Consider the following 15,954-nt stretch of genomic DNA (forward strand, 5'->3'; position numbering starts at 1 on the left):
TAGAATTCCACCCAGTTAACTGCATTCACTGAACACTATGACCCAACTGAGCAAATGCAAACAGGGAGAGTACCTTGGGCTTTTTATTGGCACGTGGATATTCTAAAAGTGAAAGTTTCTATGCCACTGACAAAGTGACCATTTGAACCAACAATATACATTTTCTCAATTTGTATTGTTCATAAATAGGCATTTCTGTGATGAAATCTTTGATGAAAGGGCATTTCCCCAAAGAACCCACATTGCCTAGCCAGGTTTTATTGGTCATGCTACTGCAGATAAATTGCTTTCCGTGAAAAAAATAAAGTCAACACCATAGGCCACAAAGGAGTTATTGTACCCTCCTACTTTTACAGTTTAAACTATAATCAGTGCATGAAACTGCTGAAAATAATACTTGTACTGTAATACTGTAAAACTTCAACACAGTTATTGTGGATAACCAAAGGTGTAAACTGGAAGGTTAGAGTGGGACTATTTAGACTACACAGGTTATGCCCATAGCACGGTTCCAATGCACTGATATTTGTTTTGTTTTTCTGATGAACAAGGTACTGGATAGAGTATTTAGAAGTGTTAACAGCTGCAGCAGGGGAGCTGCAGAGGGCAAACCTATAGCAACAGCCCTTTCTAAGCAGGCCAGACAATTGTTTGTATGACAGCTGAGTGCAAACAGACCATTTGCTGGTTAAACACTGTTGACATGGATGTGCTAATTCCTGACACACAGTCACCACAATCCGAATTTCCTGAACAGAGGCACTATTTAAAGAAAACCACAGTAAAAAAATGGTAAAGTGTAACAAAGCATAGTGAAAACATGGTAAGCATTGTAAAGCATACTGAAAAACATGGAAGCCACAGTAAACTATGGCAAATGCAAAGTATAACCATGGGGAAAGCACTGGAAAACTGCAACTGTATTATGCAGATTTACTGTGGAAAACGTTTATAAGGGATCTGCGTGCATTACTATACTTCAAACTTTACAGAGGATATTATTGAACCAAGCAAAACAAAATGATCCAATCAAAAGGGCACAGCAGTCCTCTACAGAGATCTAGGAAAAATAACCCAAATGAAAACAGCAGCCCAGCTAACCAGTCCTGGTCTTTATACCAATATATCATTTGTGTCTGACTTTTCCATATTAAAACTAATTTATAAATCTATTTAAATCAAAAGGTTTGTAGTAGTGTTTATTTTTAAAAGTCTCGATTTGTAAAGGTTTTAAAAAGATTCCCTTAAAATATGTAATTAATATGCTTAAGTGTGCCAATCTGAGTTTGTGATGCACCGTCTCACTAAAATCACTACAATATTTGCAAATCAGAATACAACACAGTAAACATTTGTTGTGTAATCACTTAAAATCAGGCACTATGCAGTGTAAGATATCAGGGCTTGATTTTTTTTGTGTGCTGGAGGGATTTCCCCACTATGCTGCAGCCAATGGGGGGGGATTCCAAAATTTTAGGAGGGGGATTGCTAAAAAAGGCACTTATGCATATGAAAAACTATATATATATTTTACTGCCTCATCATTCACACTGGTGTTGCTTTAAAATAAGCTGTTTTCAGGAGACCTAACAGCTGTTCATCACTGTGAGACAGAGCACTCTCCATTGCTTTGGCTGACGAAGTTTTTGCTGCAGCAGAAGAAAAGGGTGCTTTTCTTTCTAACCAGCGCTCCATTTCCACTCTTTACACTCAGCCTTATTTCCACCTGTTTTTCACAGTTTTATTTTATGTATGTGTAACTACTGGATAGTTTGTACTGCATGCAAGTAACATATCAAATGAAAGGCCACAACATTTCCTTTCATGTTATGTAAGCTGCAACAGGATCAGGCATACTATATGTTGTAGAGAAGAGAATATATGTTATCATATTGTAAATCATAGATGTGTAAAAAAAAAAAAAAACACTGCACCATTGAAGCTCAGTTAACTCACTCACATGATGAGAGGCTTAACTTCAGACAGTCGTAGTTCCGGCTAGGAGTAACACACACTGAATACCTCTTTGGAAAGCCCCGAATCTGTACTTTTAAACAAGCCATGTAGGTGACTTTTACTGTGCCCGAGTAATATGTCTGTAACCTTTTAGTGTGCTGGCGCCCCAAAATGAATGGGGCTGAGTTTTAAGAGTTAAAGCGAAAGTCACCGCTTGCAAAACACCGAGATAGACTTAATATTGTATTTTTTTCAAAACTGTTTACTTACTGCAGTGTACAGAGTTTCTAGAATGCTTAAAGATAACGGCCAAGAATCACACACAGGAGAATAAAGTGTTGCGGCACTTAAAATATCCAGCACTACTATTTATTCATTTTTAACCAGAACTACTCACAATGTGGCTCATAGTGCTTTCGTCACCAACACCCAACTCCTTGGCAATTGTTCTAGCATTTCAGGCATTCTAAATTGGGTGAAAAATAAGGTAGATTGGTGTCTTAAAATATATCTCTGGGATTTTCCCGCACTGAAAGTTGCAGATATGCTGGAGCAACTTGGAAAATGCACGATTCCCGCAATCCCACGCTGAAATTTAAGCTCCGAGATATTCATAAAAGGATTACATTCTTCATTTACTGTAGTAGGTTTCCTATCCTAACCAACACAACACTCCAACAGGATAAATTAACAGACTATTTCAAATGAGTTTAGAAAACAATTTAGAAAATATTACTTTTGGCCTCTTGACAGGGGTTAATTGCATTTACACTTGTACAGCAATTATGGATTACTAGTTTAAAACTAGATGGGATAAAAAAAAAATCCTATCATTGAAATAACTCACTACCATGGTAAACTGGATAAATTCTGCTACTGAAATGCAATTTCCTTGGTACATTTAAAACTACTTCACCGGAACCAATATTGCTTTTGAACAAGATACTGTACAAACACAGGCTGATCCCATTATCTAAAGTGAAAACGTATTGGTTCACTTGAACATACAGGAGGAAAACTGCAGCACTTTGGAGCAACTGCTCACCCTATCCATACCTACAGCCTTCGGCATTGTAGGGCATCCTTTTCCACCAAAGATTTGTATAACCTGTTGTCTGGTTTGGACTTAATGTACTGTAAGCATGCTGTCACCAAGCGTTTCACGGTTTTGATGATGTGCAGTGTAGAAGGCGAGTTCAGTGGTTCTCGTATGGAGTTTAAACAGGCAGGCAGACAAAGTAACTCTGTGGTAACAACGCTTTGTATTGCTTTGAATATACAATGGGAGAGCGCATAAACTACGACATCATTCACTTTTCCAAGCAAAGCCATGGAAACAACTTGCATGACTTTTCCCTGAACTCAAGCTTGGATCCCCCCCCCCCCAACCGATCTTTGTGCACCAATGCACAGTGAAGAACACATATATATGAGCATTTAAGACAGATGTCATGGGATAGAAGATTAACAGAAACACCTATTTGTATCCTCTGCATATCAGTCATAAAACTAAAAAAAAACTCCAAATCCAAACAAGATAAATATGGTGGGAAAAGGTTGACAATTATGATAATTTTTTGTGTTGAAAACTATTTAATTGTTTATAACCCCTTTAACTAAACTGTAACTAACAAAACAGTCATTAAATCTTACCTACTGTATTGTGCACTTCCATTCGTTATAAAGGCCTGAAATGTACAGAAAGCATGGCTTTCAAAACAGAGATTTGTTTAATCTAATGTAGTACCAGATATGCTCTCTCTCTCTCTGGTATTGCTAATCACACAGCTGCAGCAGATGATGCAAGGGATTACAGATTGCATGATGTCAGCCCACATCTAGCCACCCGAATTCAGACTGCCGTTTTCCCCTGTGAAAATGATTTGAACTTCCTGGGGACCTCTGTGGACACTGTGCAAGGTGAGAAGAGTGACCGGGCATCAGAAAGAGACTTATGACTGTTCAAAACAGCTGCCTTTCACAATCTATTTGTAACATACATCGACCTGGCTTTATGAAAGGTAGTTCAAACAAGTGTCATTAGCCACAAGTTAATTTGAAGACGTTTAGTAGCAGTTTAGATAAACTGAATTTGTGCAAGCCGATTTTAATCATTAAAGCTATGGAATACCACAACTTATATTAAAACTTTATATTAAAACATACCACAGCTTGCTCCTTGAAGCCATGATCACACTCTATGGGCCCGTTCATACTTGGTTTGTTTGTGCAGTTTATTTCAAAACGGAGCGTGGTTAAAGCACAAATAAACTCAAATAGGAAACAAACTGCAAACAGACATTTTAGCAGAAAACACGTTCAATCCCAACTTGTTATAACTGCATGTTTTCTATTGAATAGATCAGACTGGCATTACTGTGAGCAATCTGACTACTACAGTAACCTCTCGCTAATCCAAATCTTTAGATTGGAATCAAATTTACATTTCATCAGGAGACTGTCCTAAATTTTGTTTTTGTAACTGTCTTTTTATATTTAAGTTACATTCAATGTATGACCTGCACTGTGCTAAATAGGTACAGGTCCTTGTTTAAAGTAATATTTCAATCCACCTGTGTGGAAATTGCATTTCTACAGCTGAAATCAGCAGATGTTCAATACCAATAGGGATTATTTAAAAACTTGTGATAGCTTACTGCACATACAAAGATTATATTTTCAATGAGACTACATAAATCTGTGATGATGCATCAATCTATGAATCCAATGTATTGTTTGATCACCATCGATGGTAAAGCAGGTGCATAATTTGTTTTACTTTTAACACTGCTTCCGCTGCCTACTTGAATTTTGACCATGCGCATTCGCACCCCATTCCAAAAATGTAAAGCAATTGTAGTTGGGTTAATTTTATTCAATTATACATAAATGAATGGAAGAAAAACAACCAAGGTCGCTTTCCAGGAGTAACCCACTTGGCCAGAAGCATCTTAAGTAACGTCAGTACCCAGAGAATGGATTTTTAGCAAGGCTGAGGCGATTGCAAGCAAGCACTGCTCCTCTTTAAGGATAGAATATGGATGCTATCTTGTTTCTTAACACAGAGAAGCTGGCAGTGGTGTGAAAATTCCTTAAACAAACATCAAGGTGGTGCCTATCTAAAGGTCAGGAACCACTGCCCCATCCATTAACCCACAAAACCTGCCAACATACCTCTTGCAATGAATGTGTTGCTCTTTTCTCTGCTAATCTGGGGGTAATTCTCCCCATGAGGAAACATTTGTATTGTTCTCCTAATCCTGACAATTTACTCACCAAGTCAAACACTGTATCTTGGCATTTTGCTCTAGTAATCTAGATAATTTATTCTCCAGTTGTTTAATCCACCTGCAAACCACCTCCCTTAGTAAGCCCTCTAATGACAGGCTGTCCACTGTTATTATGAGCATAACCCAGCCTTCGGTAAATACAGCCCAAGATTCCGCCATGCAGAGGTGTTAACAATCTCTTCAGCCTGGGGGGTACCATAATTGGAAGCAAAAACAAAAATCACATGCAGTAGATCCCTGTAGTTATTGGAATTAAATGAAACAGCCATGCTTAGTCCCTTTATTTAATTATAAGATGTTTGAGTTTCAACAGTACAGTAGGTGTACTAGGAAATACAATATCTATTTCAGTGGAGTCAGTCAAGCAACAATAAAAAAAAAAGTACGTTTTAGCATTGTTACTGGCATTTTTTCTTTTAAAGTATTGCTCCCATTTTGAAACACGTGCAAAGAAAAAATAACTATAAAATTTGCAAAAACGATTTTGCATCATTAAATCAATTTGTAGCAGCTAAATCACTGTTTCGATTAGTTTCTTGCTAGTTTTATGCATGAAGAATCCCTTGCTTCAAAACAGGGCTTAAAAATTGTTTTTCGTAATTTAGTTAAGATTTTTGAAATGCCATCCTGATATATTGATGTTCCAGGCAATGATGTCATGGAAATGTCTGAAATATAAATTGACTTATATAACCCATTGCCCAGATCTTGATCTTTGACCCAATAACAGATACTCCTTTACTTGATTTATAAAACTTAGCATTCATCTCAACAGTTCTTCAGGATTGCCAGTTTACGCCTAATTCCTCCACAGTTAATTTAAATAAGAGTAGTTTCACATACAACTATTAAAAATAACTGCAAAATAAAATAGAGACCAATTTCACTGAGCTCTGAACCAACTTCATCAAATACTCTGCCCCATCCAGAAAGATGCTGTAAGGCAATACTTTATCTTACATAATCTCCCTTTAGCAGACCTGTAGTATGCCTGTCACCAGATAGAAGTTCTCACTTCCAGCTGGAAGCATTTACATTTAAAATTGTACTGTAACAGAATGATAAAAACTGTGTTCAGCAGAAATGTGGTCTGAAATGAAAATAAACAAACAAACATTTCTAATTACACAATGAAGAGTTCAAGTATGTTTGTATTATACATAGAATTATATTATCCATCAACTGGACGTTCCCATTGGTGTTGCTAGATTACCCGAATTAATTATACAGCAGTATTCAATAACGGTTTTATAAATTAATTGCTGGCATTCTACTGTGTAATGTGGTACCAGTGCCAGGAACCATAGTAATTAATAGTAAAACAGAACAACTGGCACCTGTAACCGCGATAGCAATACAATAGTTTAGCGCTATAATCAAGTACTTTGTACAGTGTGTCTTAATATGTTTCTGTCCATTGTTTTAAAAACAGTTTCCAAAATAAAAAAATAATTAAAAAAAAAAAAAAAAAAAAAAAAAAATCATAATGGACTACAAAATGACAATGGAAGCTGGACATCTCTTTTAATCATTTATGCATTATAAAACATATATAACGTGTGTGTGCGTGTGTCAGTCACTAAAAGGGAAGAAAATAAAACAAACATACCCGATTGTGGCGTTTCAAATGATACTCAATTTCGTGCTCCTTTATTCAAGCACCTGGCTTTCATCCTTTGTATTCACTTTACAGCCTAGGGTTGTAGGTTAATGAATAATTGGACGCAAACTTTGTATGAAATTATTAACACAGCGGTGCATGAGTTTGTTAATCCAAGCCTCCCAGCCACACACATTTTGTACTACAAAATGCACCTCTCTGCGCTAGGAAAAGTTTGGAATTAGGACCCGACCTTTCAATTTAGTTTAGAGAGTGGTCAAATTAATTTAACAGCAAAAAGTGATACCAATATACAAATACACTACCTTCTAAAGCGTTTCCTCTGCGCGATATTCTCATCAACACCTTCCCGTAATTACATCCCTGCTCCCCGGTGCCTGTGCATCAGGTCTCGCTCTCTTTCCCTAGCGTCAGTGTGTAAAGTTGAGGGGAAGGTACCGCAGCTCTTTTGACTTGTACTCATTCAGCAGATTCATATTCTCTATTCCCTAAAAGGATGAGATACGGGTCAGGTTACACACACAGCCAACCCCCATAAACACCGCAGGAAATTACATCACGACTCCCTCTTCACAATAGAACACTTTTTTTTTTAACCCTTTGTTTTACAACAGTACACCTAATTGAATTTTTTTTTTTTCTGTTTAAAGATTCATTGCTTCACAATTTCAATATACTGTATTATATATATTTTTTAGGATATATTTTTCTGTGTACTGGTCCATAGTTGAAGATTGTGCTTACTTTTTTATTGCTTTGAGGTGGATACATAAATTGACAGTAATTACTTTTCAGGATTGCATTGTTAATACATTAACGTCGCATATCCCACCCCCTGTGGACTGGCGTATAGGCGGATATGTGAAAAAGTCGGATTTTCAAACATAGACAAAGTATTTACACATCCATAAATAAATAAACTGCCTTAAACATAGGGCGTCTTTTCTTTAAAAGCAAAAGCAAACGTAAACGAGATTAATTAGGCTACAAATACACAGTTTGCTATAAGCCATCTCCATGCAAAGCTGGTTGTGCATTTTAAAATCTGTCACGGTTTGCGCTCTTTCTTGATAATGCCAACACGGCCGATAAGCAGCTCGGTTTGAATGTTGCTTCAGCTATTTTAAACAAACGGCAGGTAAGTACTGTGTTTATGAAGCTTGCTTTGTTTAATTCAAATGCATTTAAAAGCTACAACAACACGATGCCAATATCTGCAAACATGCGCGCCATCACATAACCACATTGCACAAAAAAGCTTTCTCTACTGGAGTATTAAAACGTTACTGCTACACGAGCAGACTGACACACGCACACAGCCCGGGCTCTTAAAGGGGAACGCAACAAAAGGCTGATTCCTATAACTAGGGCTCTACCGAAATCGCGACTTCTCGGATTTCGGAGAGAACATGAAACTGATGGGTCACCGCGACATTCACCTCTTTTAGGGGACAATGCATATGGACAGGTACGGAGAGAAAAAAAAAGAAACCTTGTTTAAATGAACTACTACCCAACGCAAGAGAAGCAAATTACATATATTTCTTCTGTTGATAGCCCTTTCTTATTCCTTCGATCGCTATTTTGCTTCAGAATCACACATTAAACAACGGCTACTACAGAGGCTGTTGAACAGAACATAAAATAAACAGCTTTCAGAAACCAAACTGGAAAGTCAGCCCAGACAAAAAGTATTCCTGTCTGGACTTTCCCATCCTGTACACTTCCAGTTTTCACCACCTGTTCGGGATCAGCTTGGAAGACGACTTTCTTCTTATATCGCCACCTTCAGGCTCACCTTCGGACAACCCCCCCCCCTCCCCCTCCCCCCCTTCAATCAGAAGTCCCTGTTTTCTTCAGTAGGCATCCCACTCTCAAGGTAAACCATCAGCCCAATTAGAATTCCTCTGAATCACCCGGGACACTGTCAAATCCGATCCAGCCTCACACTCAACAATCCTGGAATGCATTCGTCAGCTCAATAACAACTTACAAGTATCAAATCAATCTTTAAACACAACCAGTTATCTCCCTTCAGCAACTTCAATTTGCATTATTCCCAAGGCACAACATCCATATTGCACTTTCTCGCTCTCGCCTCAGCTGCAAAACTGCAAAACGCTAATCCCCATCTAATATATCCTCTCAAGTTCTGCAAGCATTAATACACGGTGAGAGAAGTGGTACGAGTCTGGAAATCTGTCTTGACTATGAGCTAAGGAATTCCACTATTAGGAGAATGACTGGAGTTGTGAAACCCAAATCTCTGATTGTGAGCTCACCTATTCCATTCCAAGCAGACATGATAGTACCAAACCTGTATTAACTAACACATAGGATGGTCATCATCTCATCTCTCCTGACATCAGAATGTGGTACACCTTGCTGCACAACTGGAAAAATCAACAAAGGTAGTTCCAGCAGCTCATTTTTAATTGTTGGATATCAGTTTCCCACAATTTCGTCATCCAAGTTCTCCATCTTCCAAGCATCTACAACAATGCAGCCATCCTAGCAGTATGTCTGAAATTCCGAGGAATCACGAGATCTGCCCCACCCCATCTCCTTCCAGACTTCCTATAATTACTCCAAAAGAATAATTGCTCCAAAAGTAAAGCATCTTTACCAGACATTGGTTCTCCTCTCCCCTCTCTGCTCCCATCATCAGAGCAAGTCTTTCTCCACTATTCTACACCACACACTCCTTCAGGATTGGCGCAGCCTCATCAGCAGCCAGAGCCCGCATCAGTCATCACCTGATCAAGACCGTAGGGTGTCGGTCCTCTTCAGCAGTCAGTTCCTACATCCAATCACTGCCTGAAGTAGGGGGCGCAATCTCCGCCAGGACTACCACAGGTTTTCCCCTAATAGAAGGGTTTTTTTCCCCCTCTTCGCCGAGCGGATAGCCGACACATAGCTTGTTCCACTAAACATCTTTTTTAGTTATTTTGTTTGTCATTGTTTGTCTCTTCTTGCTTTTATGCAATGCACTGGCACACAAACTTTTTGTCTTCACAGGTGTGGGTTCATCTTTTGGGTGGGGTAGTGAGTCTCACTTCCCCGACCTGGAATTCCAATAACTTTGCAGGTTCTTCGTGTGGTCAGAAGGGACCACAGGCCGCACTATTCTTTCGCAGCTCATGTGCTATATTTTACCTCAAGAAAGAAGGCTCCTTATTTACCCTCCTGGAACGTGGCCCTCTTAATCTTAGTGCTCAAGTCCCATAACTAACAATTACATATGTTCTTTCAGACTCTCTTTTTTTCCTTACGTCAAGGCTTCGTAGGAGGCATTCCATCCTCTGCGGGTCGAACCCAGTCAATAACTGGGATCCAGTCACGGGGCCGAGCCTATAACGACTCTCTGAGAAGTAAGAGGACTGTGTTTTCAGGGGCCCAGAGGCCATTAGGGCTAGCCTTGACTCCATAGGGAAGCCTCTTTCAGTTGGAGTCCGGCCCGTCCTTTTCTCTCTCCCTTGTCTAGAGGCCAAGCCTCCAATCCTCAGTTACAAAAAAACATTCCTTCCTCTTGCAGCCCTGGCTCCCACCCTGTGAACTAATAACTAAAGATAAATAATACATTATCCTCAGATAGGTATTTTTGCCATATTTAAAACTAAAAAGCTGAGGTTGCAGTAATATAAGTACCATTTCTTTAGTTATGAGGCAAACTGTGTTTTTGAAGAATAGTTGTATGCAGTTGTTTAGGGCTGGCAATGTTTACTGATCTCATAAACTGACCACTGTCAGGTCTGTAATTTGTTTTCTGTTGGGGCGTGACCAGCTTATACACAAGTGCCATATTATGTACTGTAACGTTAGCTTGTTGTTTGTATATTGCTAACTTAAACATATATATTGCTAAGATATATATATATATATATATATATATATATTATATATATATATATATATATATTATATATATATATATATATATATATATATATATATATATATATACAGTGAAGAACAAAGAATACCAAAATGGTTTATAAAACAGATAAAAAGGAAGTGATATTTTACTTACAAACATTGATTAATGACCAAATTGCAATTATTTGGTAAAACAAAAAAAATTATAATGTGCAAATAGAAAATCTCCCATGAAACCTGCAACTGAAATAACAAAAGGCCAAATTATTTTGAATGATGACATACTTTCATGCTTTACTATTGGAGAGGGATGCTGCTGTCTGACAATGTGTATACTTCTTAGTAATTGCAATTAAATGTATTTGAACATAAATTCCAAATCAAAACAAGCAGGGACAACAGTATCATGAAGAAAATGCTAATATGAATACACTTTGAATGGATGTTTCCTTCATAGCATGATTTAAATAATGATATAGGGCAGTATGTGTGAGTTTATAACAAACTTTATTGCAGACTTTGATATTGATGGGATACAACCATCTGAAATTTCTTTGCATCGGATTGTATCAAATGGCAATAAAATCCCATTGAGATTAGGAGTGTAAAACATTATTTGCACAAGATTTTCTCAAGTTTACAAAGACATTTAAAAGTTTTTTTTGTGATTTTTTTAATATAATATTGTACAGCATATGGAACTACTTGTGGTGTATGTACTGTATCTATAAATATAAAATATATATTTAAAATTAAGATTTTTTTTTTTTTTTATGACTCTCAAACTTTTAATTAAATATTGCTCTCATGGTTTTCTGGTGTGACAATTAAACATTTCAGGACTTTGCCTCAGTGTAAAATCGCAAGGGGTCGATTAAATTCTCACCACACACTTTTTACAAAGACAGTTTAAGGAGTTTTGTTACAGCCAGCATGCTATTGACGGTTACACTCAAAAGTTCTCTGCAAGACATTCCAGGAAATACTGGTTTGCTGGTGACCAGTCTGAATAGTTGGGAATACAAATGCACATTTGCTTATTTCAAAATTGAGCAACCCTGTGACCTGAAAGAAGTTCTCAAAAACACATCTTCTCTGGAAGTAGAGCTGGTACACCATTAACCAGCACCCCTTCACTCTGCCCCTATGAAATACAAAATGTGTCTGCCGTTGTGTTTCTTACCAATGTATTTCTTATATCCACTGGGGGCAGAGTGTTGAAGGGGACAGCTTCATTGTGTATCTCTGGTGTACTGTTTTACTGAGAAAGTGTCACCAAGAGCTCCATTGCGCCTTTAATTGTGTGCGGTTTAAAAAAAAAAAAAAAAAAAAGTCACAAGATGGTGATCACTGAAAAGAAAATGCACAAAGTAAATCTAAACAACAGTTAAGCTGTCTATTGTATTTTATATCTGTTACAATGAAAAAAAAAAAAAAAAATATATATATATATATATATATATATATATATATATATATATATATATATATATATATATATATATTAAGGTATATATACATATTTAAAATTTGACAAACCTGGGTGCGTTTTGTCCCGTCACGGACATTTAATGGCCATATGTTTTGTTTTAAGAAAAAACCCTGGATCACAGATCGATTTGAAAAGGTATAAATGCCTGATTATAGTGGTCTGCAAAACACAATTAAAATGAAAAATGATCGGTTTTCCAATATTTAGTTATAATATCACCTCGTCCGTTACTTTAAAAATCACATGTTATGCAGCAGCCAACCAATTCAATTTGGGAGCAGCCAAATTTTCACATGTTATTGGCAGCTAGCCAACACCAAAACACATATAAATACCCACACATAAATTCTGACCAGACCTTTATATATATATATTTATATATATATATATTATATATATATATATATATTGATTCTATATAGATAGAGAGAGAGAGAGAGAGAGAGAGAGAGAGAGAGAGAGAGAGAGAGAGAGAGAGAGAGAGAGAGAGAGAGAGAGAGAGAGAGAGAGAGAGAGAGAGAGCTATGGCCAAAAGTTTTGCATCACCTAGAATTTTAGGATTGAGACATAATTATTAAAAAAACAAAAAATAATGTGAATATAGTTTAGATCTGTTATTTAACATCATGTAAACAAACAAACCACAATATGATATTGAAAAATCTACCAGAAACCAGAATAGTAGTACAATATCATGTTAGATTTTGAAATGTCACATTTTTTAATTTTGTCAGTTTTTTTCATTAAGTATGTGGAAAACTACAAAGAGGAATGTAATTAAATATGTTGAATTTTACTTAACAGGTTTCATTTGACTTTATGAAGCAAAATTTGTTGATTCTATAGTTTGATGCAAAACGCTTGGCCATAGCTGCTTTTAAAGGCACTGATACTGGCCTTTCAAGAAAAAAGTTAATGGAACACTTTCCCTCACAAAGAAGCACACTTCTGTGAAGCAACCAAAATGCTTCCTTTTGCTAAGCCTAGCTAAAAACCCCAGCCAAGTTTCTTTTTGTTGCTGTTGTTGTTCTGCATGGATTATAATAATGCCCTTGAAGTCCAAATTCTGTGTTTCAGGCATCTGCTGAAGTCATGTTTGTGACTCAGAGTTTTCATGTAAGTGCAGGATAAGCAGGCCTTGCTGGAGGATGAATCACTGTGCTCAGTCAAAACAATCATTAGAGCCTTGTGCTGTTTACATGCTGTGTGCCCTTCCAGAAATTACCTTTTATATACCACACTACTACTACTACCTACCTACAGATTCATGCCCACCTTTACTTTTACTGTGTACTCTAGCCTAGCAAATGAATCAACATCAACATGTCAACATCACAAAACCGCCCCACAATTGCTGAATCATGAGTCTCTATCTGTGAGGGCCAAGGAATTAACGTTAACTATGTTAGCATGTTCATTAATAAAGGCATTATTCCTATTATTATGATCCACACATTGTTATTATAAATATGTTTACAGGGAACTGGATGTGAAATGTTCATAGCACCAAAATGGGAACCCCCTTGTTATATTGCTCAACTGATATTTTAATAATGAAAGAATACACACACAAAACATGAACCCACCTCTTTGAAGTTAGTGCATGCTTCTGTGGAGTGCCTATAGCATAGTACTGCAAGTCAGCATACCCCCCTACTGTATATCTGAAACTGTTTGGATTAGGTAAAAGTAGTGGATATCATATATCTTCCTGTGTCATTTTGTAACTATGCATAGCCAGTGATGATTCTCAATTTTGAGTACTTTCCACGTCATTAAAAATAAAAATGAATGGAAATAACACCTCTGGAAATGTTGGTGAACCATCAATAGCCTGCTGATCAAAGAAATACAAGCCATGGTTTGTTGTTGCAATGTACAACATCCTGGTCTCTCAGTCCAGCAACACTGGTCCACTATTGGTTATGCATATGGCATGCCCTAATCTAAATAAGCAAACTTCTCTCCATCTGAAAGGATTTAGTTCAATTGTGTAAAAATCAAATAAATAGCAGTCTCAATTCAGTCCTGGGCCTCTCTCAAGTGCTTTTCTGATGTTTGGGGGTTGGGGGCTAAATTGAGTCTTGTAATGTGAGCCAGTTTTAAACCCAGGGCTCCTGAGGTGAATCAGTGCCACTTACATAGGCTATACTAAATACATGCAATCTTGCTGAACAAAGATTGGTAGGATTGTGATTTTACGCACTCCACCTACTAAACTTAGCCAGTGTTCTCCAAAAGCCAAGGATATTGTGGTGTAACATGGTGAAGGAAATGGGTTCCTTATTTGCCAGCCTGTACTTGGTCGTCGGCTGGCTTGAGGTATTGGTTCCTTCATCAGCAGTTTCACTGCAAAATAAAAGCAAAGAGCCTGCAAAGTAATGATACAAGGGCCATTATGAGTAGTGTAAAAAATATTTTGGTAGTTCAGCCCTGTCTGAAACACAGACTATAAGTTTGTGGCCATTGTGATTTTCTTAAGTATTCATTAGAAGACATATTTTATGCATATCCTCTCAACTTGTCTCATTTGCAGGGAGCCTCTTAAAATCAGTATATATATGTTGACTATCATTACCATTACTGCCAAGGTGACATATATACAGGAAATAATCAGATTCAACTTCAGATAGCATTTGCTGGTAATTTGTTAATGAGTGACATGGCAACATCCCACTTGCCTCTTAATTGACTCTAATTTGGGTATACTGTATATACTTCCCCTTGTTGTGACTGTCTGAAGATTGATACTGATTTAGATAATGGAAGTAGTAGAATTAGGGGTTTTGTTTCAGTTATGTACGGTAATTGTGAATGGTACAAATTTGACGATTATATTTATAGTTAGCTCCATGACTGCACTCACAGTTTGTTTGTGAAATAGGTATAAAATGATGGTGTCCCATAAAAACTGCGTTGGTGAAATGACCGAGGAAGTGCAACTGCAATAGATTAACTGAGTGAGACATGGAAACTGAAAACTTTCTTTAAACTAATATCTATCAGATATCATGTTTTAAAATGAAAATAACTTCAGAAAGAAAATACAATGCAAAACCTGATACATATAGGCAATCTTTAGCAGATGGACTGTGCTACATACTACTATATAACTATATATCACTACAGTCTCTTTGGACACAAATTTCCTGAAGATAACGGATTTGCTTACGAAACAGAAGGCTTTGGATGAGCAGTATTCATGGCCAAACTTGTGTGAAGGGCTAAATTCCTCAACACCATAATAAAGAAAGCCAGATACTGGTATTTTTAATTTCATTTCATTTCATTTTTTAGAAATGGGCATCCTGCCTCGATGTCATTATAAGACCTCATGAGCCCAACCTCATCCATTAAAAAAATACCCAACAATTGCTTGCACAGAAGATCACTTCAGCTTGACAAAGCAAAACACCCAGTCTTGTGCTGCATGTATTGCTGTAGATATTTTTTCAGAAAGTTTAAGCATTGTAGCCAACACATTGTGCTTTAAGTTGTAGATATTGTGTTTTACCACAATGATTTACCCACAAGTATACTGGAGCATGTCATGAGGGGTACCACCTATGCTGTTTACTGTCGTGCACATGGGCAGAGTGGCTGTAGTTACTGTAGTTCTCAACAGGATCGGTTGGTGTAGGAATACATCAACCAGTTTGGGAGTGCACAGTCACATATATCATTGGAAGGGTACCCGTGTTAAATTAGTCCATGTTTAC

At 37.2% G+C, this 15,954-nt stretch overlaps 1 protein-coding gene across 1 annotated transcript in view; it reads right to left on the minus strand.

The window, feature by feature from the left end:
• The window catches only part of plekhh1 (pleckstrin homology domain containing, family H (with MyTH4 domain) member 1), a 40,304-nt gene extending 32,934 nt beyond the window's left edge, over positions 1-7,370 (minus strand). The window contains exon 1 of the mRNA XM_041266810.1: positions 7,173-7,370. The gene's annotated coding sequence lies outside the window, so the exon portion shown is untranslated. The remainder of the gene's footprint in view (positions 1-7,172) is intronic.
• Positions 7,371-15,954: the final 8,584 nt, after the last annotated feature.

This window comes from Polyodon spathula, chromosome 12 (assembly GCF_017654505.1).
Source record: "Polyodon spathula isolate WHYD16114869_AA chromosome 12, ASM1765450v1, whole genome shotgun sequence".
Lineage (NCBI taxonomy): Eukaryota > Metazoa > Chordata > Actinopteri > Acipenseriformes > Polyodontidae > Polyodon > Polyodon spathula.